Source organism: Tupaia chinensis, unplaced genomic scaffold (genome assembly GCF_000334495.1).
Source record: "Tupaia chinensis unplaced genomic scaffold, TupChi_1.0 Scaffold148822_2, whole genome shotgun sequence".
Taxonomy (NCBI): Eukaryota; Metazoa; Chordata; class Mammalia; order Scandentia; family Tupaiidae; genus Tupaia; species Tupaia belangeri.
In genome coordinates this window covers 1,178,473-1,203,897 of record NW_006208670.1, presented here as the reverse complement: position 1 = coordinate 1,203,897, position 25,425 = coordinate 1,178,473, and the positions used below count along the sequence as shown (strand labels likewise).

At 44.8% G+C, this 25,425-nt stretch overlaps 1 protein-coding gene across 4 annotated transcripts in view; it reads right to left on the bottom strand.

Annotated features, from left to right (window-relative positions):
* PLCL2 (phospholipase C like 2) overlaps positions 1–25,425 on the bottom strand; it is a 162,191-nt gene that overhangs the window by 102,904 nt on the left and 33,862 nt on the right. Inside the window, exon 1 of one of the 4 annotated variants that reach the window (XM_014585090.2) lies at positions 14,527–14,583. The exons of 2 other annotated variants lie outside the window; for them this stretch is intronic. The gene's annotated coding sequence lies outside the window, so the exon portion shown is untranslated. Of the gene's footprint in view, positions 1–13,398; positions 13,622–14,526; positions 14,584–25,425 lie in introns of those variants that run through there. One more of the 4 variants, XM_027769170.1, reaches the window with a different exon arrangement.

Sequence of the window (25,425 nt, the reverse complement as noted above, 5' to 3'; positions counted from 1 at the left end):
CTGAACTGCCTTTTATGGTTACGGCAAACTATGGCATTAGGATTGGCCTGGTGACACCACATAACAAGGTCATCTTTAGCTCAAGCAGCAGAAATCGTTTGTGGACCTTCGTGGATATAGCGGATATTTTTCAAATAGTTAATTAGGTTTTAGGTGAATATTTTCAGTACCTTTACATTCTGAGATTTGCTCCCTAGCATGTAAGTCCAATGTTATTTTCAAATTGGTGGAACAGAGAACTTGTCATCTATTCATTCTCACCTGGACAGAGTTTCAAAGAGATGCTGAACATTTTGCTCAGTCCATAGTAAATTCATTTACTCAATAGACGGTATATTCATGTCTCTCACTATCTAGCTCTAAAGTCTCTTCTATTACATCAGATGTAATCAATGAATGAGTACTGACAAAATGCTTTAAAAAAATAACAGCTTTATTGAAATATACTTCACATGCCATGCACTTAATGTAGAGTACAATTCAATGACTTTTGGTACATTCGGAGTTCTGTAATAATCATCGTAATCAATTTTAGAACCTTTTAATCATTTATTTAAAAATAAACCCCACGTCCATTAGCAGTCACTCCCCTCTCCTCTCACACCAAGCCTCAGGCAACTGCTAATCTATTTTCCATCCTCACAGATCCGGGACATTTCATACGAATGGAATCATAAATATATGGTCTTTGAGTCTGGCTTCTTTTACTTGGTATAATGTTTTCAAGGTCCATTCATGGTGTATGTAGCATGCTATCAGAATTTCATTTTTCTATAGCCAAACAATAACCCATAGTATAGAGGTACCACATTTTATTTATGTAATCATCAGGTGGTGGGAATTTGGGTTGCTTTTACTTTGGGAGTATTATGAGTAATGCTGCTATGAACATGTCTGCAAGTGTTAAAATTAAGAAAAACTGAGCAAGCCTATGTAAATGTCTGCTGGACAATTTAGAAAGTCAGACAATTAAAATACATGGTTTTTCTTCATCCATCCTTAACAAACAATCCTTAAGAACCAAATGAGCCACTTTATAGAAATGACAAAAAGGAAATAATTACTGATAACATATGGACACAATTAACTTCCAAGTTAGCCTTCTCTTAAATGCTAAATTTCAAGAAATGAGTTTTTATAATTGGAGAAACACTCTCAAACAACAATTAATTTTTGATTAGAATTTCTGAAAAGAAAGGAGTGAAAGCTTTACGAAAAGGGAGGTTAAATCTTGCCAATCATTGGTGTAATTAGGAATGTATTAGTAGCAGAGATTCTCTGCACTCTGACTTGCAGTGAATTCTTGTAATGATCTGAAACACTTAAATAACCGAAATGATTAAAAAGGAGAGGTTATTCTGTTTCTAAAATATTCTACCCTATGGGTGTGATGAAATGCCCCCCAAAAGGCAGAAGTACAAACAGGCAGGGGCATCCCCCAAAGGCGTTGTCGACCGCCTTTCTTCCTGACACTCTCTGTACAAAGGATTCCTTCGGTCCCACTGGCTGAGCCTGGTTCTAGGGACAACAGCACCAGCCCCTCTCCTAAGAAGCTCACACGTGCTCAAATCCCACAAATGTAAGAGCTTACAAAAACCCTGGCCTGGTCAAGATGGAACAGGCATGACGACACTGCTGTGCGATGCTGAAGCCACGTGGGAGGCCCAGGTTTGGATCCCAGATCAACCCTAACTTACCAGGTAGAGTAGCACATCTGTTACCCTGGCTGGCTTGGAGGCTGAGGGTGAGAGGAACCGCCCCATGGCAAGACCCTGTCAGGAGTGCATGCTTCTCTCTTTCTTTCTTAAAAATAATTTTTGAAAAACTTAAAAAAAAATATTGATTTACTGGTCTTTCAGTAATTTTGGTGAGCTCCCATGCAAGAGTATGATAATTAATAAGACTAAAATTTTAACCTTGTATTTATCATTAAGTCTTCTTCTGTAGGAACATTCATATAAACGAAAGGCTCTATCTGATTCTTATCGGAATGAAAGGCAGCTGAGGGCTGGCTCTGTGACACGGTGGTAATGCACTACTCAAGGGAAGCTGGATCCCACACAGCAACGGCAGTTTGAATCCCCGGCCCCGTCAGGCTAGACCTCGTAGGGCATGCATGTGAGTGCCCCGGAGTCTATGGACTGAAGGGCTGGAGGAAGATTGTCGTGTGACCAGTCTCAGCAGTTTATTTCTTTCTCTTTATCTCTCTTTCATTCACACAATATGTGCACATGTATTCTATCATGAATAAAGAAAACATTTTAAGACAGAGCAAGAGAACTATTAATCATTTAAAAACATTATAATATGATAAGAAATTTGAAGTAAAATTGTTTATGACCGAACTTGTAACTCCTGGGAGCGCTCTGAAGTACCTTGATAAAGAAACTATGGAACCAAAGAGAAGCCACACTGTATTCCACTTATCAAGACCAGGCGAGAAAAAGGTCAAACTAAAACAAGACAGAAAATTAAAACGCTTATAAGAAAACAATCCACCATTAAGTTGCATTCCAAAAGCCTCTACACAAGCTTATTGTTCGCAACCCCACATTAGTTCTCCCATAGAAACTATAATGCAAAGCATCCTTACAATCTCAGAGCAACTGAAAAGCCTATAATGAGAGTTGATAAAAAAAAGAAAGGTCCATAATGAAGTTGAACTAATGTACACAGACAACTTAAAAGGATGGAAAAATTACGGTTGAAATCCTAGTAATTAAACCAAACAAAAACAATTCTAATTCAATTTTTTATACATTCAATCACTATATATCATTACGCTTGCAAAATGAACCTTCCCAGCATGAACACATTGTATTATTAGTCCAGTTAAAGATATTATCATACACATTATCAGGTAACAGATAATTTTCCATTTTTGTGTCCCTTCCATGTTTTGCTTCTTTTTTTTCCCCCTTGATTCTCTTCCTCTCACCCTCCCCCATTTCTCACCCTACTCCCACACTGTCTCTGGTATCTGCAATTGCTCTCCACGCTTTTATATCTTCCCATCTTTCAGTTACTGCCATAGAGTGTGGACATTCGGTACACATTGAATGGGGACATACAATGCCTCTCTTTCATAGTCTGGCTAGCTTCACTGAACATTAAATCTTCCATATTCATCCACTTTCTATCAAATGCTGGGATCTCATTTTTTATGGCTGAGTTTCCATAGTGTATATGTGCCACACTTTCAATTTTTAAAAATCCTTAAAATGAAGTAGATCAAAAGGTGCTAGTCATACAAATTTTTACTGTTTCTCTGGAAATTAACATTTATTGATCAACATTGTTCCTGCTCTTGCAATAAGTTCACTGTTGCCTAGCAAAGGGATCAGCTGAAGGTAGAAAAAAAGAAATGCATGAAACTCTTATGACAGAACTAAAGAAGATCTCTAAGGGCAAGAAAAAGGAAAGAAAGAAAAGTGAAAAGAATGGGCAGCAGCGACCTGTATGGAATGGAGGGAAGAGGTGGGCAAGCAGCATTGGGCAGAAAGGTTTGTCAAGTGACACCATGAACTCAGGTCTACAAATTTTGTTTGGACGTGGAAACGCGGTTACATGAATGCTGCCCGTTTCAGTATTTATACACAGCCAGTAACTGCTTATTAAGCTCCCACCACATAGAGGGGACCACTGAACAGTGGAAGGGATATGGAGAACTTCTGCTTCTGCCCAGGGAATTCAGAGTCTATGAGGAGTGAAGGGGGAAGAGAACACACAGACTATAGTAAATCCAGAATATATTAAGATCCACAAGTTGTGGGGTGTTGTAGGCACACACAGGGGACATGGGAGACTAGAAAGGCGCCAAAAAGAAAGAATAAACAGAATTTTTCATTCAAAATATATGGAATGCCTCATGTGTGCCAGGTGATATTCTAGGTGCTGTGGAGAGACAATGAACAAAACAGATTCGAGACTTCACCCCGTGTGGCACTTACAATCTGGAAAGTCATGACCCATGTTTCTATGCTTTTCTACGCAAAAATACATCATGACTTTCCCGACAACCCAATAAAAAAATTCCCAAAAATAAAGGAAACTACACGGCGTTTAAGATAATAAGTGCTATGGAGAACCAATAAGCAAGTGCCAGTGTGTGCCAGTGCGCGAACTTACATGTGTGACTGCTAACGGGAGATGGTGCACACCCTCACTGACAAGATGGTTTTTGAGTGAAGACCTGCACAAAGTGAGGCAGATCGCTGGTATCTGCAGGGAAAGTGTCCAGGCAGAGAGTTGGTAGGCACACGGCAACGTGCCTGGCACAGGGTCAGCAAGAGGCAGGGTGGCTGAGCAGGCTGGGATGGGGGCTGGGTGAGAAAGGCTGGTGGTCATCAGTGGCCACATCACCTACTACTCCGTGGGCCACAGTATGGATTCAACCCCAGGTTCTACACAAGCAGGGTATACAACGTGATCCGACGGACGCCGCACACGTGGCTGGTGTAAGTCCACATGAGAGACGAGACTGACTTGAACCAGGTGACAGCAGCAGAAGGTGACACAAAATCACAGGTGCTAGGCATGCTTTGAAGGGGGCGCTGAGTGTCTTCTACTGAACTGGATGTAGGGTGCACGAGGAAGAGGGGCCTTACTAGTTTGCTGGGGTTGCCATATGAATACGACAGCCTGGGTGGCTTAATTTCTCTCTCACAGTTCTGGAGATTGGAAGTCCATGATGAAGGTGTCAGGGGACTTGTTTCCTCTCAGGGTCCTCTTCCTGGCTTCTCCCTCCATCTTCACCCAGTCTTTTCCTAGACATGGCTATGTCCTAATCTCTTCTTACAAAGTCACATAATTGGATTAGCAGTCATGCCAATGCTCTCGCTTAACCTTAATTACCTCTGTAAAGGCCCTCTCTCCAAATACAGTCACACTCTGAGACACTGGGGGTTAAGATTTCGACAAATGAATTTGGAGGGAACACAATTAGGGTATAACAGTGGTCAAAAGCCCAGCTTCTAGGATGGGCAGAGAAATGAACTTGAGTCTCCTATGACCTTACTGAAGTATCACAGAAGCATCAACTGGTGTGTGTTGTTGCAGTTGGGTCTATTGTCCTTAAAAAGCACATAATCGGGACCAGCAGTTGGTGTAATGGCTATGTCGCTAAACTCCCTTGTAGTTGACCGTGGTTTGAGTCTCAGACCTGATGGCTTAAACTCATGCCGGGTGCGTGTGCATTCATGCCCAAGATCCCAAGAGGAGGATGGAGGAAGGAGAAGGGATTGCAACATGGCCATTCCCCGATGATTTCTCGCTTTCTGTCTCTCTGTCTTTCTGATAAGCGCACATGCCCTATAGCAAAAACCTCTCAAAAAAAAAAGCACATAATCAAACAATATTTTAGAATAATATTTTAAAGAATATTACGTATATTGTATATATATTCAAAAGCCTAAATGAACATACACTATGAAGGACAAACCAAGAAAGTGGGTAATTATCACTATTTTCAAAACTTTTCTGCATTGTCTGATTTTTTTTTTTACAGTAAATGCATTGTTTAGAAAATCCAAAAAAAAAATAATAATAATGTTATTCCCACTATACAAAGTTTTTTTTAAGCTATTTTTTAAATTCGCTGTTCAAACTCCTCCCAAGGTTGGGGCTCTCGGGATAGGATGGCACTCAAGCCTTCTTGGAGAGAATTCCCCCCCGTAGCTTTGACTGAACCGAGAGCAACCCTCGGAACTCCACTTGTCAACGGCAGTGTTTTAGAGCTGGCTCAGTCCTCAGTTACCAGCTCATCTACGCTCAGCATCACCTTTTCACCAGGGAAATGTTGGACCTCGAGAAGCACAAGCTTATCATTCAGCTGGTGATTTTAACAGTACCCCGTCTGCCAGGATTATCACGTAGGTCTAAGTGTCAGGATTATAAAATAAAGCACTGATAATATTTGAAAGAAGAAAGCAGATAAGGACATGAATGAGAGCACGAGTAAAAGCTTACGGGCAAGCCAACCAAAAGTCAGTTGCAGCATCATGCTTCGTATTTATTAATTCACCCTAGCTGGGCAGCAGGCTATGAGTAAGTTCGTTGTTCTGTGCATGGCACCACGTCGGCCCTGGGAGGAAAAGACAGGTCAGACACGGCCCTAAGGACCGCTGTCACCCTTTATGCGTGTTCCTTAATGCCATGACCAGCTGCTTTCCTTAGGAGGTGCACAACTGAGGTGGGAGGCATTTTGTTTTGTTTACAGTTCTTTATTTCTTTGCTTTAAGGGAGGCGGGAGAAAGAGTAGGATGAAATGAGGAAGAGAAAGAATGGGGGACAAGTAGATAGCATAATGGTTATGTCACTGGACTCCCACATGGTCAATCACAGTTCAAGTCCTGGACCTGGAGGCTTCTAACTCACACCGGGCATGTGTGCGTGCCCAAAAGTCCAAGAGGAGAATGGTGGAGAAGGGATTGCAGCATGGCCGTTCCTCCCTCAGGGGGTGGGGTGATTTCTTACTTCCTGTCTCTCTCTCTGTCTCTCCAGCGAGCGCGCGTGCCCTATAGCAAAAATCCCCCCCTCCGAAAGAAAAAGCAAGCACAGTAGCAGAAAAGCAGTGAAGCTACAAGAGCGAGCAATACACACCCTCAGAGCAGACTCTGGATTTGGAAAGGGCACACGAGCACCCCGACGAACGGAAAGGCAGCATGCGCAGTGGCCAGGCCTGGCTCCCTGCCAGGACGAGGCGGGGTGACACCCTCCGGGAGCACCCTGAGTCTCCAGCTCCGCCCTGCGGTTCTGATCATGACATCCGGGCGCCCTGGAAGGGGTGTGCTCTCTCCCTTCGAGGCTTGCTCTCTGGGCTGCCAGCAGGAAGTGTGGGGACACTCCCACCTGGGACCATCCTCCTGGTTCCCCTTTCTCCTGCCACTCTGACTGCAGGAAAGGGGGGGCGGAGCCCAGCCTCTAAAGAAATCAAGAGAGCTGGTACCCCTGAGCAATTCCGGACTGCTCACCGCGTTGGGACAGAGACAAAGGAACCCTCTTGGACGAGTTCTCACTCCAGATCGCCCATACAGGACAGCGTCCAGCGCATGAGGACGCTTTAGACGGGGCTCCATAGGCGTGAGCTCGCGCAGACTCAGATTCCGCTTTCCTCCAATCATCTATTCATCCCAGGAACTCACGTATTCTATTTCCTCTCACCTTTGGTTCTTGGAGAGGTTTGTTTTTTGTGTTTGTTTGTTTTTTGCTATAGGGCGCGTGCACTTGCCAGACAGACAGAGACAGAGAGACAGAAAGCGAGAAATCACCCCTCAGGGGGGATGACCATGCCGCAATCCCTTCTCCTCCATTCTCCTCTCGGGATCTTGGGCACGCACGCACACGCGCCCGGCATGAGTTTTAAGCCACCGGGTCTGGGAAACAAACCACGGTCGACTACATGGGAGTCCAGCGACACAGTCATTACGCTAACTGCTGGTCCTCTTGCCTTTGGTTCTTTAAAAGCTAGCAGAGGCCATCAAACAGGATTTTACTGACTACATACTTTGCTAAGCACTGGAGGAACAAGAACAGTCCTTGCTCCTGAAAGTTTCCAGGTCCATAGGGTAGCATACACAGGTAACCTCAGTGTACGTAGCCTCACAAATTCATGTTTTTCAAACTTTTTTATTGTGACCCTCAATGCATGCCCACCCTATGTACACTTACATCAAAACATGAGAAATTGCATTTTCTCTTTCCGTCTATTCAGCCTCATTTTACTTAATCTTTAAAAAACCGGGTCATAATTACCGCGTAAGAAATAGCGTGCCATGGGAGGACTGACGAGGCGCCCTCTACCCAGCCGGCGTTCAGAGAGGGCCCTCGGGAGGTGGAGGCCAGGCTAAGGAGAGCCCACGTGAGTTAATAAGCAGAGAAAGGACGGGTAATTATGCCAGGCAGAGCAAGCATGAAGCTTAGAGGCAGAAATCCAGCAGAATGCTCTGTGGACCCGCTGGCATGGACATTGCCGGTGTGTGCGGTGGTTCCACAGGGGCACGAATGGGGGGCTGAGCAGAGAGGAGCCAGGAGAAGGGGTCACGGGTGTCATGGTGGGGCACTAGCCCATGCTGCGGAGCCAGGGCTGGGCCAGGTGTGGGGCAGCACTTTTGGCTGAGGGGTTTAAAAGGGCAATCATCTGATTTGTCTTTTCCAGAAATCGCTCTGGCATGTGTTAACTGAATTGTAGGAAGGCCAAACAAATGGGAGAATAAAGAATAGTTCGGAAATAGGCCAGGGTCAGCCCCATGGCACAGTGGGTTCAGCTCTGTGCCTGCAGAGCCAGATCCCACGTGGCTGGCTGGAGTTTGAGTCCCAGCTCGTGTGTCAAAAAACATGCCAGGCATGAGGACGCGTGTGCCCCGTTCCTGATGGGATGGAGAAATCGAGGAAGGACTGCAGTGTGACCGCACTCCATCGAGAGGGGCTTTCTCTCTGGCAAGCACCACACCCTCTGGCAGAGAAAAGAGAAGGAGGGGGTGAAGAAGGAAGAGAGAAAAGGAGAGGAAGGAAGGGAGGGAGGAGGGGGAAGACGGAGCTGCTGCAGCACCCGGAGGAGAGCCACGGGCCGAGCGGGCGCTGCCAGGCGAGGCCGCTGTCCCTCGCAGGGCACGTCCCGAGCCCAGCAGCACACGGATGCGTCGCGCTCTCGCTCACGTCCCTACTGCCCAGTTCCCACTTCAGCACGCTGGATCTTCGCCATCGAAGGAGCACGTGAGGGTGAGCGAAGGCGAGGGCCTTGCCTGGTGTCACCCCATTTGCTTGTACAATAGTACAGCCAAGACTCAAGCCCCTATCTACCTTACACCACAGCCTGCCTTCCAAGGACCCGGGTTTACAGCATGGAACTTAGCCATGGCCTTTGCCAAAGCAAATGCGAGGTGCCAACAATGTGGGGACACAGGAAGACAGTAAAGAGAGAGGTGACCTCTCAGTCATTAACACTGGCAACGGGGAAACCGAACAGAAGAGAGGACGGGTTAGGATGTGCAAACACTGCAAGGAAAGCCAGCCTAGAGAAAGCCTGGGATGAGGCCATGGTGGAGGTGTGGACCCCGGGGAGGGACATCTCGGCCCCCCCCGGGTGCAGGGGGGAGGAAGGTGCTCCTCGGTGCTCAGCAGGAGAGCAATCGAGGCATCTCGTGGCTCTGCCATCTCCTGAGTCCTGCTCTTGTCTGCTCTGGTCTCCTCGCACCCTCATGTGAGCTTCCCTACGCCAAGGCCTCACACACGGATGTTCTTCTGGTGCAGCTCTTCTTCCACAGGAAGCCTCTGTTCCACCCCTGCTTGGGCACTCCCTCTGCGTCTCCACAGCCCTGCAGATCAGGAGTAGCCTGTCAGTCTGCCCCAGAAACAAACGTTTTCTGAAACTTTCTAAAAGGTGTTTCTCTGCAGGCAAACACGTGGAGCAACAATAACAAAAGGTGTCACCCCAAAGAAAGCTGTCTCCCCAGATCTGTGCAGTGTGGACAGCACGAGACTGTGGGCTTTCCTCACATTCAGAGGCCCTAAAACCCTGTGGTCATTTTCATTCCAGAGGCCCACTGTCTTTATCGATTTTATCTTAGAAATTACCCTCTGCTTACTCCACTCAGCCTTAATACCCTGCACGCACTTCTCTGCTAGTGACCCCGTGGGCTATGTGTCTGTGGCCTGTTATTTACTGGTGTCTGCCAGGTGTCGACGCTCACTCAGAAATGGGAGGAGAGACTCTCTTTGGCCCGGGCGCCTGAAGACCACCTCTTTTAACATAGTGCAGTGTCATCATGGAGCCTGTCAAAGCCAAATGCTAGAAGCCGAGCTCAACCTGGTGGCTCTGGCCTCTAGTTCCATGTCCCAATCAACTCAACCAATGGCTTCTTCTATAATAAGCATTTAAAGATTCACAGATTAGGGACCAGCAGATGGTGTAGCGGTTACATCGCTGGACTCCCACAAGGTTGAGCGTGGTTTGAGTCCCAGACCCAGTGGCTTAAAACTCACACCGGGTGTGTGTGCATGCATGCCCAAAATCCCCAAAGGAGAATAGAGAAGGGACTGCAGTGTGGCTATCCCCCCAGGGGGTGATTTTTCGCTTTCTGTCTCTCTACCTCTCTGTCTTGCACATGTGCCCTATAGCAAAATCTCTCTCTAAAAAAAAAGATTCACATACTAAAGATTTATATTTGTTTTCACACCAACAGACTTAGAAACTCTGGAAGTCTAAGCACTAACAGCTGTTCGGATCTGGATAGAACTAGAGAAAGTCTAACAGCTATTAGTCTCGCCCTAACAGAAAACATAAGGAGGAGTGTGTTTACCTGTTCATCCTCAGCTACCTACCTCAAAAATGATTCTTTCCATGTTTGCACAAGTGCATAGGGGCCCAGGATGATTTTTAGAAAGTCAAAACAGAAGGCAAGGATTTGCAGTGCTCCTGGGAATGTCTACAGCTAGGCGGAAACAAAATCAGATGATTCAAGGAAACTACACACCAAGAGTTGCCTGCTAAGTGTTTAAACATGAATATAGGTTACAAACAGAGCTGATAGCCTCCCTCAAACACTTGGATAAATTGGCCTCCTATTTCTGAATCCTTCTGCTGTAATTTCTGGAGGGACCGTTTTAGCTGTCTCTTTTTATTCCAGGGACAAACCTGCAAACAGTAACCTGAACAGAAATCCTTGACAAATGAACTCATGCCTAAGTGAGGCACGAGCCGAAGTATCTGTAAAGGTACAGGAAAAACAAGCCCGAAAGGCATCTGACGTCCCAGGCATTTCCAAGGAGGCCTCTGCCCCATGACACATGCTGGTGGCCATCCTCACATACTTCTTTTTTTTTTCTTTCCTAAGCTTTTTTTCCAAAATAATTATTTTATTTAACTTCTATTATTATTTAATTTGATGATAGAGGGGGAGAAAGTGAGAAAGCAAGCTGCCAGGTCCGGGACCTGAACCACGGTAGGCCAAGTGAGAGTGTAGTGCCTTTAACCACCATGCCACCTGCCAGCCCTATCCTCTCACACTTCTTCAGAATACTACCTTCTCATGACACATGCAGCAAGAGATGCATTACTCTTTCTAGGTTTCATATAGTAATATACTTGAATTAGAGCCCATTGAAATGGTTAGGGAAAAAATGGTTAATTCACAATTTTCTCCAAGTGGAATGCATTCTCTTAGGCTGTAGCATGCCCCCTTCTGCTGGCCGGTCCCCTCCCACTGCAGACAAAATGGTAAGGCGAGACAGGGAGAGGAGGAGCATGGCTGAGGCTTCTTGTATTTTTGTCCTAATTACTTTATTATTTTCCATAATACCCTTCTCTCTGTGAGCAATGGCCACTGAAATGATCATTGAACGTTGACTATAATTCTAAGTTTTAATTATTATTTTATAGTCTTTTTAAAAATGCATTAAAAGGTATTTTACACGGTGCAGAAGCAGTTCATATTAATCTAATTATCCGAGAGCTGAATGAAATCATCCAAACTTTATTTTTAACAGATCCCAAAATGATTAATTTCTTGTCTAGTATAAGCAAGGCAATGTTTTTGGCAGGAGATTTATAATCCACTCCCGTTAAGTAATTAGTAAAAAATATGTTTAACAATGAATTAACACGATTGTATTATATCGGCAGTTATGCTTGAACGAAGTACTAAAAATTACGTGAGACAAGTACTTTGTAATACGGAACACCGAGTGACGCATCAATCGCCAGCCTTAACCCACTTTCCGTGAAGGAATTGTGATTGCATTATTTAAAACTGTCACCTGTTATCCCAGATGAATGCAAGGGCAGCATCCGCTGCTCGAGGCCTAGTCTGGGACACGGCTCTCTGGGTCTCGTTTGATCTGCACTGTCAGTGTTAATAAAAAGAGAGCATCTTTTCACATCGGCAACAGTGGGCGGGAAATTGAACCACGTGCAAGGAAAACCACCGATTTGCAGGCGGGTGTATACCTTGTAGTCACTGAAACACATCAAGGGAGGGTTTTGCTACGGCTGTGGCTGGTTCTCCAGATTCTCCGCAGCAGGCGGGTGTCTCATCTGAAGACTCAGCCGCCCAGAGGAGGCCACACCGCCACTTGGTGTGCAGCCAGCACGGCCTGGAAGGGCTGGCGGCTATTTTAGGAGAACTGCTTCCTGTTCTTTGATTTACGACCGTAACTGGTTCACCTTGGAAGCACCGTACGGTTCCCGCCCTTCGCCTACGATGCACTGAGGCCAGTCTTTCCAGAAAATCACCTCCCAGGCCCTCAACCTAACTTCAGGTCTCAACTCACCGATTTCACTTTCAACATAACAGATCTGGTTAGCGACAGCGAGTGCTACGAGATTCCATTGTGTTTTTACTGTTTAGGAAAAGAGTTTCTTCTAACAGCCCTCTGTCGCCCAGGTGGGACTACCTGCCTTGAAAGTAGACAGCGATTAAGTTAAGTAGGATGTAAATCCTGACGCCTTACTTCCTCCGCGACCATGCTGGTGGTCCCCAGCCAAGGGCTATGTGCCCCACGGGGATATTTGGCAGCGCCTGAGGGCGCTTTTCATTGTCACGGCAATGGTGGGGTGGGCACCACTGGCACCCAGCAGGTAGAGACCAGGTGTAGACTAAACAACCTATGCAAGCTGAGCATCACTAATCCACAAAGCTGAAATCCAAAAGACCCCAAATCGAAACTTTTTGAGCTCTGGCATATCACAAATGGAAAAGCATAGAAATACAGAGGTATTTATGAAGTTACCTTCAGGCTATGTATAAAAGCTGTATAGGAAACATCAGTGAATTTCATGCTTGGACTTGGGTCTAAAGATATCTAACTATCATGTGCAAATATTCCAAAATTTCAAAAAAGTCCAAAATCTGAAACACTTCCGGTCCCAAGCATTTTAGATAAAGGATACTTGTGAAGGACAGCCCCCACAGCAAAGAATTATCTAGTACAAAATGTCAACAGTGAAAAGGCTGAAAAGCCCTGGACCATAAAGATAAGACGTAAGGGTTAATACTGACACCTGGACAGTATCTGAACACCGACCGGCGGCACAGTGAACAAGGACAGCTTCTAACACTCATTTCTTCCTTGACCCGAGATGCCTTGCTTTTAGTAAAGAACGACCCGTGGCCCGGACGCAGGGCGCAGTGGAGAGGCTGGCCCTCTGCAGTGCTGGCTCTCCTCTGGTTGAGACCCCGCTTCCCCTGAAACTCACAGTGTGCGTGTGTGCCTGCGCGTGCGCACGAGCCTCACGGCCTGAAAAGCTGGGGGTGGGGAGGGCGCTGCAGGATGAGACTCTCTTGAGGATGCCTATTTCTCTCACTCTCCGAGAAATAAAATGAACAAACTAATAAATAAACAGATAAATGGATGTATTTTTTAAAAAGATGATAGCTTGGCTGATGAAAAGAGTGTACTTACGAAGTCATACGATCATTTCCACAGCTACCATCCAAGCCTTGGGGCGGAGGGGAGGGAAACTTACACCAAAAAACATCTCCCCGGAGAAACAACTTCTAGTTCTTCCAAGAATTTGAAATCACACTTAGATCTTCCAAAAATTCATGTAAAAAGATAAACATTTAACACACCATACTTGCTTACTTGCCTTTTCTTCCCCACCCCCCTTTAAACAAGCTGGCCAAAACACCGCCCAGTGAAAGCACAGAGTTTATCAGACAGTTACACATGGCACTCTGGGTGGCCTGGAAGGCACAAAACCCACCTCATTCCTGCAAACATCCTTCGCTGAGAACCCAGGCTCCACTCAAGAGCCAGCGGCACCCACTCAGGGAAGCACACAGCCCCTCTGAGCCAAGATTTAGAGCTGCCATCGCCCTGAAAAGTCATTTCGATGTTAACTCATGTTGCACAGTAAGGGTGACTCCGGGATGTAAGTGAAATGCAGGTTGCAGCCACAGAAACCACCGGCAATGTTTTACGACCTGGACTTTCTGTACACTCTAGATTTCAAACTTCCTTTCTTTTGACCGTATGGAACATCGGATGCTTCAGAAATTCCAGTATTTCTGCTTCTCATCTTTGGGACCGCCTCCCTATGCAAACTGCCTAAGAAGTCTTTATTAGACCAGGTTGTCCTGGCTTGGGGTTCAGAAAAGAAATGTTTCTTTTTAACCTCTGGGAACTTTTAAAAAGTAGATTCTTACAACACATCTTATATCTGAAAACTCCCAATGAACTGAAGATGAAAGGTAAAAATGAGCATCCAGTGAATTAAATTCCAATGTTTATACAACCTAGGGTTGAGGAAGAACTTCCTTGACTAAACCAAAGGCAGCAAACATGAACGAAACATTTCAGCACATGAAAAAGCAAAACAAAAACAAAACTTCCTGATCAGCATAAACAGAAGAAAGCACAAACAGAAATGCTGTAATGAGTAGAAAAGACGAAGAGTTAAGCAATAAATATAGAGCCCTCAGAAATCAAGAGGACAGAGCACTCAGGAGGAAAACAGAAATCACGCACGTGCGATTTATGGAAATATCATTTGTCACATGAAAAAGCTTTGGCTTCACCAGCACTCACAGAAATGCGGATTAAAACGGAACAGGTACGTGTTTTCTGCCTGAGCCACTGGTGTCACCTCAGAGTAGCAATACTCAGTGAGGCTGAAGGGGCACCTAAACCGCTACTGAACACGTGAACGGGTAAGTCAGCCTTTCTGTAAGCAATTCGACTACGTCAGTACAAGATTTCAAAGTCTCTGTTTTCACTGACTCAGCAATTCCCACTTCCAGGGTTTGTGCAGAAGATAGAAAAGGGAAGGTTCATAAAGGTGCATGAATAAGCACGCTACATGCGGCCCAGGTGATGGAACAGTGGTGATGCAATTGGACCCACATGGGAGAGAGCCCGAGTTTGCACCCTGGGACCTCCGTGAGCATGCCAAGTGCACATGCATACCTGTGATCTGGGCCAGATGGAACTGGGGTGGAATGCAACACTAAGATCGCATTGGGGGTGTCTGTCTCTATCAGTCTCTCTCACTTTCTCTCATGGGAGAAATAAATAAACTTTTAAAAATATCAAATGCATAGCATTTGATCAAAATGTTTGTAAACAAGTGTGCCAACCAGAGGGCCAAGTGTTTCTGCACCTACCGCCACCTCCTGCAGGCGCCACTGTCTAAAGAGCTCTTCAGTGTGGACTTCCTCCTGCCTGCACGATCATGCCCTAGTTAGGCCGCCATCGCCTCCACTCGGGTTATTGCAACGGCTTCCTAAATAGCAGCCCATCCATTTCCAGTTCATTCTCCACCTGGCTTCAGGGGGAGATGTACAAGTACAAACCAGACCCTGATAAAGAAAGGTCTTTGATGGCCTCCCACAGCCTAAGTCTAAACCCCCTCCCACTTACAGACAGTCACCATAAGTGGCCCGCCAAGACCTTCCCAGCCTCCTCTCCCCAGCCCCAGAAGGACCGTCATAGTCTTGAAGTCCCTGAAATGGGCCCCACTGTCTCCGGGCATGCTGCCACTCCCTGTCCTAGAACACGACTCGCCACGTGATCCCACCCTTCCCGGACCTGTTCCCCACAAACACTTCCTTAGGGCTCAGTTTAGTAGGCACTTCTCAGCGTCAACTTCTACTTTTCCAGAGTTGGAGTGAGATGGAAGTCCTAGGACCCACTCCCAGGATCCACAACACCCCGCACTTAGCCAAAATCACAGCCCTGGCCAGTCGGCATCTCGGGTCTTGACCACTGCTTGGCCTCTGCAGAGGAAGGAAGCCTTTGTGTGTCCGAGAGCTAGCTTCTTCTCTTGTTCACATGGTAAGTCCTCTAGGCAATACCATTTCTATTACACATGTCCAACTATTCTACAAGACATATACTTGGGGGCAGTTGCCTGAGACGGCAAGAGAGCAGGGACATTTGACCGTCATTTTTTGTGGGTTTTAGATCATTTTCGGTTTAAGCTTTATGAGATGTGATTTTTTCTTGTTCTGGAGGCAGAGATCCAACACAGTTATCGAGTCTTTTACCTAGGACGAATGATGAGTCCTAGCAACAAAGCACATGATAGGGCAGCTTTTACAAACAGAGGGTTGTTTTGTTTTGATAGCTCCTTTATTTCAATACCTTCAAGAATAATTGGAGATGAAAACCAAACTATATATCCCTCAAAAGGAAACTGGTTAAATAAATTATACATCTATACAATGAATGGTCATTGAGAAAACCATGAAAAACTCATTCTACACGTGCCTAGCAAGAGTTTTAAGCCACTGGGGCTGGAACTTGAACCATGGTCAGCTATACACCATCTGCTGGTCCCAGGAATCAGATTTTAACATATGAAGTTTGGGGGGGACACAATCCCCAATCTGTCACATGAGCTTATTCGATGTCAGAACTCACTCTAGACCTGCACTGTCGAGATGCATTCACATACAATCTTCACCAAATCCTTCCAACAGCTTCGTCATGGAGGGGTTATTCTTATTTGCAAGGGGAAAAGTGCGCCTACAAAATGTTAGAGACTTGCTGGGCATTATTCAGGCAACAGGTGGCGGCAACAAACTGGAAGCCGGGCTTTCAGATTCTGACCTTTGCTATAAATAGCCCCTGCGAGGTTTTCTTTTCTATTCCTCATGTCAACAGATGCTCCTTAAACTGCACTTAGGCAGAACCCTGACAATGCAGCCGGGCTCCACGAGCTGCTGATAGAGAAACTGCCTTTGCTAGGGACAGAACACAGCTGCCCTGCGTGTCTTCCTAAGAGAGAGAAGCCAATGAAGGGTGAAGATACAAAGAGCAGGTAAAAAATGGTAAGTATCATTTAATGGTTCTTCTTCTACTTCATCTTTTTTCTAAATTCGAGTCAATTAAAAATTGTCAGCCGTGTCAGGGCTTTCACAAACCAGACCCTGATAAAGAAAGGTCTTTGATGGCCTCCCACAGCCTAAGTCTAAACCCCCTCCCACTTACAGACAGTCACCATAAGTGGCCCGCCAAGACCTTCCCAGCCTCCTCTCCCCAGCCCCAGAAGGACCGTCATAGTCTTGAAGTCCCTGAAATGGGCCCCACTGTCTCCGGGCATGCTGCCACTCCCTGTCCTAGAACACGACTCGCCACGTGATCCCACCCTTCCCGGACCTGTTCCCCACAAACACTTCCTTAGGGCTCAGTTTAGTAGGCACTTCTCAGCGTCAACTTCTACTTTTCCAGAGTTGGAGTGAGATGGAAGTCCTAGGACCCACTCCCAGGATCCACAACACCCCGCACTTAGCCAAAATCACAGCCCTGGCCAGTCGGCATCTCGGGTCTTGACCACTGCTTGGCCTCTGCAGAGGAAGGAAGCCTTTGTGTGTCCGAGAGCTAGCTTCTTCTCTTGTTCACATGGTAAGTCCTCTAGGCAATACCATTTCTATTACACATGTCCAACTATTCTACAAGACATATACTTGGGGGCAGTTGCCTGAGACGGCAAGAGAGCAGGGACATTTGACCGTCATTTTTTGTGGGTTTTAGATCATTTTCGGTTTAAGCTTTATGAGATGTGATTTTTTCTTGTTCTGGAGGCAGAGATCCAACACAGTTATCGAGTCTTTTACCTAGGACGAATGATGAGTCCTAGCAACAAAGCACATGATAGGGCAGCTTTTACAAACAGAGGGTTGTTTTGTTTTGATAGCTCCTTTATTTCAATACCTTCAAGAATAATTGGAGATGAAAACCAAACTATATATCCCTCAAAAGGAAACTGGTTAAATAAATTATACATCTATACAATGAATGGTCATTGAGAAAACCATGAAAAACTCATTCTACACGTGCCTAGCAAGAGTTTTAAGCCACTGGGGCTGGAACTTGAACCATGGTCAGCTATACACCATCTGCTGGTCCCAGGAATCAGATTTTAACATATGAAGTTTGGGGGGGACACAATCCCCAATCTGTCACATGAGCTTATTCGATGTCAGAACTCACTCTAGACCTGCACTGTCAAGATGCATTCACATACAATCTTCACCAAATCCTTCCAACAGCTTCGTCATGGAGGGGTTATTCTTATTTGCAAGGGGAAAAGTGCGCCTACAAAATGTTAGAGACTTGCTGGGCATTATTCAGGCAACAGGTGGCGGCAACAAACTGGAAGCCGGGCTTTCAGATTCTGACCTTTGCTATAAATAGCCCCTGCGAGGTTTTCTTTTCTATTCCTCATGTCAACAGATGCTCCTTAAACTGCACTTAGGCAGAACCCTGACAATGCAGCCGGGCTCCACGAGCTGCTGATAGAGAAACTGCCTTTGCTAGGGACAGAACACAGCTGCCCTGCGTGTCTTCCTAAGAGAGAGAAGCCAATGAAGGGTGAAGATACAAAGAGCAGGTAAAAAATGGTAAGTATCATTTAATGGTTCTTCTTCTACTTCATCTTTTTTCTAAATTCGAGTCAATTAAAAATTGTCAGCCGTGTCAGGGCTTTCGAAAGTGCCAGACGGGTCTAAGTACAGCCCGGGTTCCCATACTCAAAGACTTCATAATGCTGATGCTCCTTGAGCCTAACCCATGTGGAGGTTCTTGGTTTGCCTCCGGAGACCTCTCCGAGGGCACGAGTTCACACTGGTTATGTTCTGGAATGGGCTGAGGCTGGGGGAGGATCGCAGCGTTGGGGTCCTTGTTGGGGGTCCTGTCTCTGTCTCTCTCGCTCTTTTGCTCATGGAAGAAATAAACTATTAAAAAGTTATTAAATAACTTCACAAATATTCGAGTAAGAAACACTGATGATCCAGAAGTGAAAGCCTCTTCCCACAGGACTGAGGAAACAAGGGCTCTGCCGAGGGTGTGAAATCTGGGCTGAGGAACGGGAACTGGCCGGCAGGAAGAAAGTTCCAAGCAGAAGGCCTCAGACAGAGATAGGGCCCTGCCCCACTGTCTGTGTTTACAGAGGAAATAGCGGAGACTGAACTGCCTAGAATATACATCCGTATTGTAAAGGGTGCCACGAAGCTGTCACAGGAACCTTGCAAAAAGGAAGAATACCATTGAATACCATTTGGGACACATGGATCTCAGGTGCCTGCAAGAGGACTCCACAAGCATAAGTGACTTGAAGAGAGGTGACAGGGTTCCCAGATCCCGGAAGGAGTCCCTTAGGGTGGCAGAAGTATCACTTGTTTACTACTCTAGATTCAATTTCTTAGGACTGAACAGAGGCTGAGGAAGGTTGTAGCAAAAGAAAACAGCAATGAATTGTGGTGAGAGCCCTAGGCATTTAAGAGAAGCGTTCACTACAGCTTTTATTTATAGCAGTTCTGATCAAAACAAAGAGATATAATCAGCTGAGGTCCTACTCATGCATTTGTTGGACTATAGATCTACAGATAGAATAAATAACAATTAGGAGGCTTTCAAACACAGCTGTTCCCAATATTGGCTCTTCCCTCCAAGAGCAGAGGGAGGGCCATTGTTCCCTCTCAGAACCATTTATGCAGTTGGAGCACTCCCTCAAATGTGGGTGTTCTCCCATCTCACTCAGGAAACCTTGCCCGTCTGCAGAATGCGAGAAACAAAAATAGGAACCCAAGAGGCTGCTTGCTCAAGTTAAGTGGCGAAATAATCAAAAGCATACGCCAATCCACATTAAGTACTTTTTGGATGAAAAGAAAAGAGAACTGAAAGAAAACTAGAAACACTTAAGGCAGGATGCACTGTGTCAGGTTCTGAGAGAGAATTCAGACACACCGGACAAGTTCTGGCCGGACAAATACGCCACAATCGAGTCACATGACTCATCTGGGTCCGTGGGCAAGTCACCGCCCACGCTATTCCTCCATCTATTCTCAGGAAGGAAGCCTCTGCCTTCCTAAGAATCCGGAGAGCCTCCGCGAGCTGCAGGCCTTAGTAAGAGCCTGGGGAGAAGTCTGAAAACAAAGCCCAAGGACCCCGTGGCTACCTGTCGGGTGCACACGGTACCAGCGCACCCAGCTGCCCACCAGCTCCTCTGGGGCCATGCACGGAGTACCCTCTGGACATTCGAATAGTTCCTAAGTCAGGAAGCAGAGCATGCTCCTCACGTTTGGGAAGAACTCAGCTTTCCCAGTCCTCCATGACTTGGGGATGGTGGGCATCCCCCCAGCTCTGTGCAGAGGACTGGGAAGGAGGAAGGGTTTGTTATCCCCAATCAGAAAACAGCACACGGAGTGCCAGGAGGAGGAGACGCCAGCAGGTGTATCTGTGCACAGAGCACTCCAGAGGCCAAGACTCCGCGGTTGCAGTTCCGCAGAGTTAGATTTGGTAGGCTTCTTTTTTAAGTTAAGAACAACTGCGAAGTGAGTGTTTATTCCAAGGTGACATCCAAGGTGTTTGACACCTTTATCAGGAAGGTCTGGGGGCCGACAGGTGGTATGGTGGTTAAGGAGCTGGACTCCCACATGGCTGATTGCGCTTCGAGTCCTGGACCTGGTGGCTTCCTTTCTCACTTTCCCTTTCTCTCTCTCTCTCTCTCTCTGGTCAAATTAAAAATAATAACAATAAGTAAAATAAAACAATCCTTTAAAAAATAAAAAAGAAGCTGATTCTTGCTGTCTTCTCAGAAGCCTTTCCAGAAGACACTCCTTTGTTTCTGCCTTCTGGGATGTGAAAATGTGCTTTCTTTATGGGGAATGTGCCAGAAGGCCTACCACAACCTGACTTCCAGGAAGCTGCAAACCCCCCACGCTGGGTGTCTCGACACATCCTAAGGCAAGTCTGAGTGCAGGACCGTTTCTTTCCTGGGCACTCACTCCCACACCCTCCTGCCCACACTCCCAAGCTCCTTCCTTCCCTAGCTATTTCCTGTCCCTTGCTTAGCATCATCATCCCCATCTCTCCTGGCCTCTTATCCTCAGTGTGTAAATGGGCTCCAGCCTCTCCCCTCCCCCCTTCTTTTAATCCTGCACTCAAATTCCAATGCTCCCCGGCAACAATCCTGCTTCTCCATTCACGGCTAACCTTGAGAAACTTTCTAAACTGGCATCCTCTTCTGTGTCACTCCTACTTGGTCCTCAAACCATCCCTCCACCGAAACAGATTTGTGCCAAGATCACCCGTGACCTCTGTGATACTAAACACGATGTGTATTTTTGACACCGCCTCTTATTTAATAATAATAATAATAATGGTGGCATTTGCTGAGCACTTCTTTTGTGCAAAGCCTGGTACTCTACCTGGTGTACTTCAGCTAGGCTTCACAAGCTAATGAGGTCGGTTTTACAATTACACTCCTTTTATAAACTGGGCCTTATATTCTCCTGTTATAAACTGAGAAATAAAGTGGCATGAGCCCAGTATCCTACACCCTATGAGCCAGGCAGTCAGGATTCAAACGCAAGTTCAGCCCCGGAGCTGAGGCTCTCAACCACTCTATCTCGCTCTTTCCTCTTGTGGCATCAGACTGCAGCCTTCCCAGCTGGCTTTCTCCTCCCTCCCTGTCTCCATCTGGGCTTCTCTTTCCAGTGCACCCTTCAACACTGATGTTCCCAGGGCTTTATCTTTGGCTCCTCTTCTCATCCAGTCCATGGCTTCAGTTATTACACACAGAAATGCAAAATCAATGCCTACCCAGTCTACTGCCCAGTCTGTCCAACTGGTCTACCAGCACCTCCACAGGTGCTGCAGCTTCACTCTGTCCAGCATAGACTGAGCTCCTCTACCTAATTCGAATACAGTGTTCTTCTGATGTCTTTGGTATGGATCAGGCAGCTCTCCTAGCACTCACCTCCCAGAATTTTAGTTTCTGGGTCTCTGCCTGTCTATCCTATGTATTTTCACTGTCTTGCTAGTACCTAACACGGGACTGAGCATGTGGTGCCAGCTCAGCAATTATGAATTAAGTATTGCAGAGCCTTAGGCTGGTCCCATAACCTACCTAAACCTTTGTCTCCTCACCTGGAAAATGACAGCGTTGGAGCAGGGAAATGGAAGTGGCTTCCATCCTTCCAGCTGCCCCTTACAAACGGATCTGCAGTCAAGTAAGTTGAGACCTGTTGCATGTTCTCTTGACAATTCACGATAGCACATTAAAAACTCTGGCAACCTTTTGTTGTTTGTTTCTTGTTGTTTTCAATTATTATTTTCATTTTTGCACACATAGGTTTATGTCCATGAAATTTGTTTTATTTAGGTTTCTTGTGCTCGCTCTCCATCACTCAGAATTATGTTTCTGATGCTGGCCCAAGCTGCTGTGTGCCGTGGTCCCGCCGCTTTCACTCTACACACTATTCCTTGTGAATATTCTGTGGTTAATCTCTTCAATGGTCAACCGGCATTCAGCTTGTTCTAATTTCTCTCCTAACAAACGTTCTTCCAGAGACCTTGTGCCTGTCTCCCAAGCAGGTGTGAAGTTTCTCTAACACGCGTGTAGGTGTGGGCATGTTGGCTCGATGGAAGCGAATGACCACAGTGTTGCTGAATGCAGTTGTATCCAAATCGGCTGTGAACCGGGGTTCCCTGCTTTTACTATCTTTGCAGATGCATGGTGGTGTGAGTTGTCCCCATCTATTTCTCTAGTGGAGAGTATCTTTTCACGTGTCTATTTGTTTTTCTTTGTTTCTTTTTTTTTAAGCTTTCTACTCTCACCTTTTCTCACTTTTCTTTTAGGTTGTCACTTTCTCATTTACAGTAAGAAGTTGACATGTACTGTCGTATAAAATCCAGGCACTCTGTTACTGCTGTTGCGTGTGTTGCGAACATCTTCGAGCTGAGGCACCTTTTTCCCAATATTTTAATGAAGACTTTTTAAATTCTTAATTTTAAAGCAAATTAATTCATGTATATTTTTTATACCACGTCACAAAGGTACTCTGCCTATTCTGTTCTAAAATGTCTAGTTTTACCAGTAACTGAGTTTTACAGGGGATTAGTTATCCCATATAAATAACTATTGTTTTTGGTAAGATCTTCCTGACTAGTTCATCATCCTGCTGGTGATCAAAGGCACTCTGTCGGACTTCCCAAACTTCTTGGACCACAGAATTTTCTTAGTCTGGAGAATCCCAGACCCTCCAATAGAGGAGGTACTTCTGATGCCACTAAGTCTCAAAAATTTATCAAGATAATCCCACTTTAATCCCACTTTACGGAGGAGGAAATTGAGGCTATTCTCAAACACAGTTAATGGGAACTCTCATTTAAAATGAAGGCTGAGTAAATTTTATTCCTTTTAAACTAGTGAAAAAAGTTGAATGATAATATTCAATAACCATTCTTGGCTATTTTCACTTTGTCTTCAATTGTTTATTTCATGCATTTATTTTTTAATTTATTTTTTAATTTCTGCATTTGTATCACTACTTTAATTGAAATATATATGTACCATTATATTACTAAATAATAACTGGAAAAATCACTTTATTTGATCACCAACTATCAAAAATTTAGGCAAAATTAAAAGAAAATAATACAGCTGACATAATATTGTGCGATCAAATATTTTGCAAACATTCTGTAAAGGGTTTTCCCAATTCTTCCTCAAAGAATAACTTAAAAGTGGTTCTAAAGAAGAGAATATTTTGTTTAACATTTCATTATTGCTATTAAAAAAAAAGCCTGTGTCCAAATTTCATTTGCTTCAGGGAAGAAAGAGCAGAAAAAGAATTGCTTTAATTTTAATACACATCAAGGATAAAATGAAAAATGATCTAAAGAATAATTTCAAATTGATTTTTTTCTCCATTCTTCCTTTACCTTAAAAAACGTTTTTGATTATAAATGATTTTGTTTGCTAGAGTAAAATCTGATCAATATACTACAACAGGTTATGTCTCTAAGCAATTTGAGTATTTTTAAAATGTTATTTATCTCTCCAAAGAAATACCCGTACAGTTAAATAACCACATAACAGTAGTAACAGTAATAATAATAGTGCCAGTTAACTGTTGGCACACACAATCTCATTCTAATTCTAGAGGGAGATACTATTCTTAGTCCCACTTTACAGAGGAGGAAATTGAGGCTATTTTCCAAGAAAGAGAGCACTTCCCCAAAATGATGCTGGGAGGAAGCAGGAGAGCCGGACCGTGCATCTGTGTGATCCTGAGTATTTGATTATGAATAATGGGCCCTTTCTGTTTGTTAGAGGGCAATTTAAAGCTGATTAGACAGAAATGCCAGCTATCATGAAGAATCAGCAGAAGGTCTAATTCTGATGATCGCGATCGTAACACTCAGAAGCCCTGGAGTGAGAGATCAAAAGGAAGAAATTCTGTTTTCATGCAGACACTTTCTCTGCAAAGGGTCAGGATTCGGAGCACTGCATCTATAAACACGTTTCTTTAACAGAGGTATAAACCAATATGGCCCACTCCTTTGCCCTGTGAACCTGAAGCAGTATCCTCAAAAGCAGACTAGCTGCTTTGGAAAACAATCCAACAGTCATTCAAAAAAACTTAAATACAGTTACCATACAGTCTATCAATTTCATGCCTAGGTATATACTCAAAGTAAAATAAAAACATGCATTCACACAAAAGCCTTTACACAAACATCCACAAAAGCAATGTTCATAAAAGCCAGAAGATGGAAGTAACCCACCTGTCCTTAACGGGTGACAGGAAAAACTGTGGTATGCCCATACAGTTAACTATCACTCAGTCATGTAAAAGGAGCAAAGTACTGACACCTCCTACAACACGGAGAAACCTTTAAAACACTACGCCTAGGGAAAAGATCAGAATCAAAGTACAAATGTGTATTGTTTCTGCACCATTGCAAAGTCAAAAAATCATAAGTTGAGTCATCATGTGTCCAGGACTGTCTGCATTTCTGGGCACGTTTATTTATTAAATTTTTTTCTTTATTCATGTTAGAGAGTGCATGCACATGAGAGTGAGAAAGAGAAAGAGATGGATACCCTCCACAGAGTTTGATCACACCTGATCCCCTTCCTGTAGTCCTCGAGGCTGTCTGATCCATGAGTACCTGGGTGTTGCAGGCTAACCAGAAGCCAGTTAGGAAAGTTCACATGTTGTATTATCCCACTTATATGAAATGTTCAGAATAGGCAAATGCAGAGAAAATGGAAATAAATTAAATTAGTGGTTTCCAGGGGCTGGGAGTGACTGCTAATAGATGAAGTCTCTCTTTTGGGAGAAGAAAGACAGTTCTGTAATTAGATCGTGGTGGTGCTCGCACAGCTGTGAATATAATAAAAACCAATGAATTGTATGCTTTAAGAAAGTGAACTTTATAGTATACGAATTTCATATCAATAAAAAACAGAACAGTCGTTTTGGATAGCTACCATAGAAAAAATGAACAATAAAGTTCATGTTTATAACTTGAATTGGCTAAGATAAATATGTGTGCCAAAATTATTTTGGAATTTTAAGTGGACATGCTAGTTAACCATATGACTTAGGTGTTTTAAATTTAATTTTCTTAAAAAAATACAGAAAGAAAGAGAAAAACGAAGGAAAAAGAACACCTGGGCCTGGAAGATAGTGC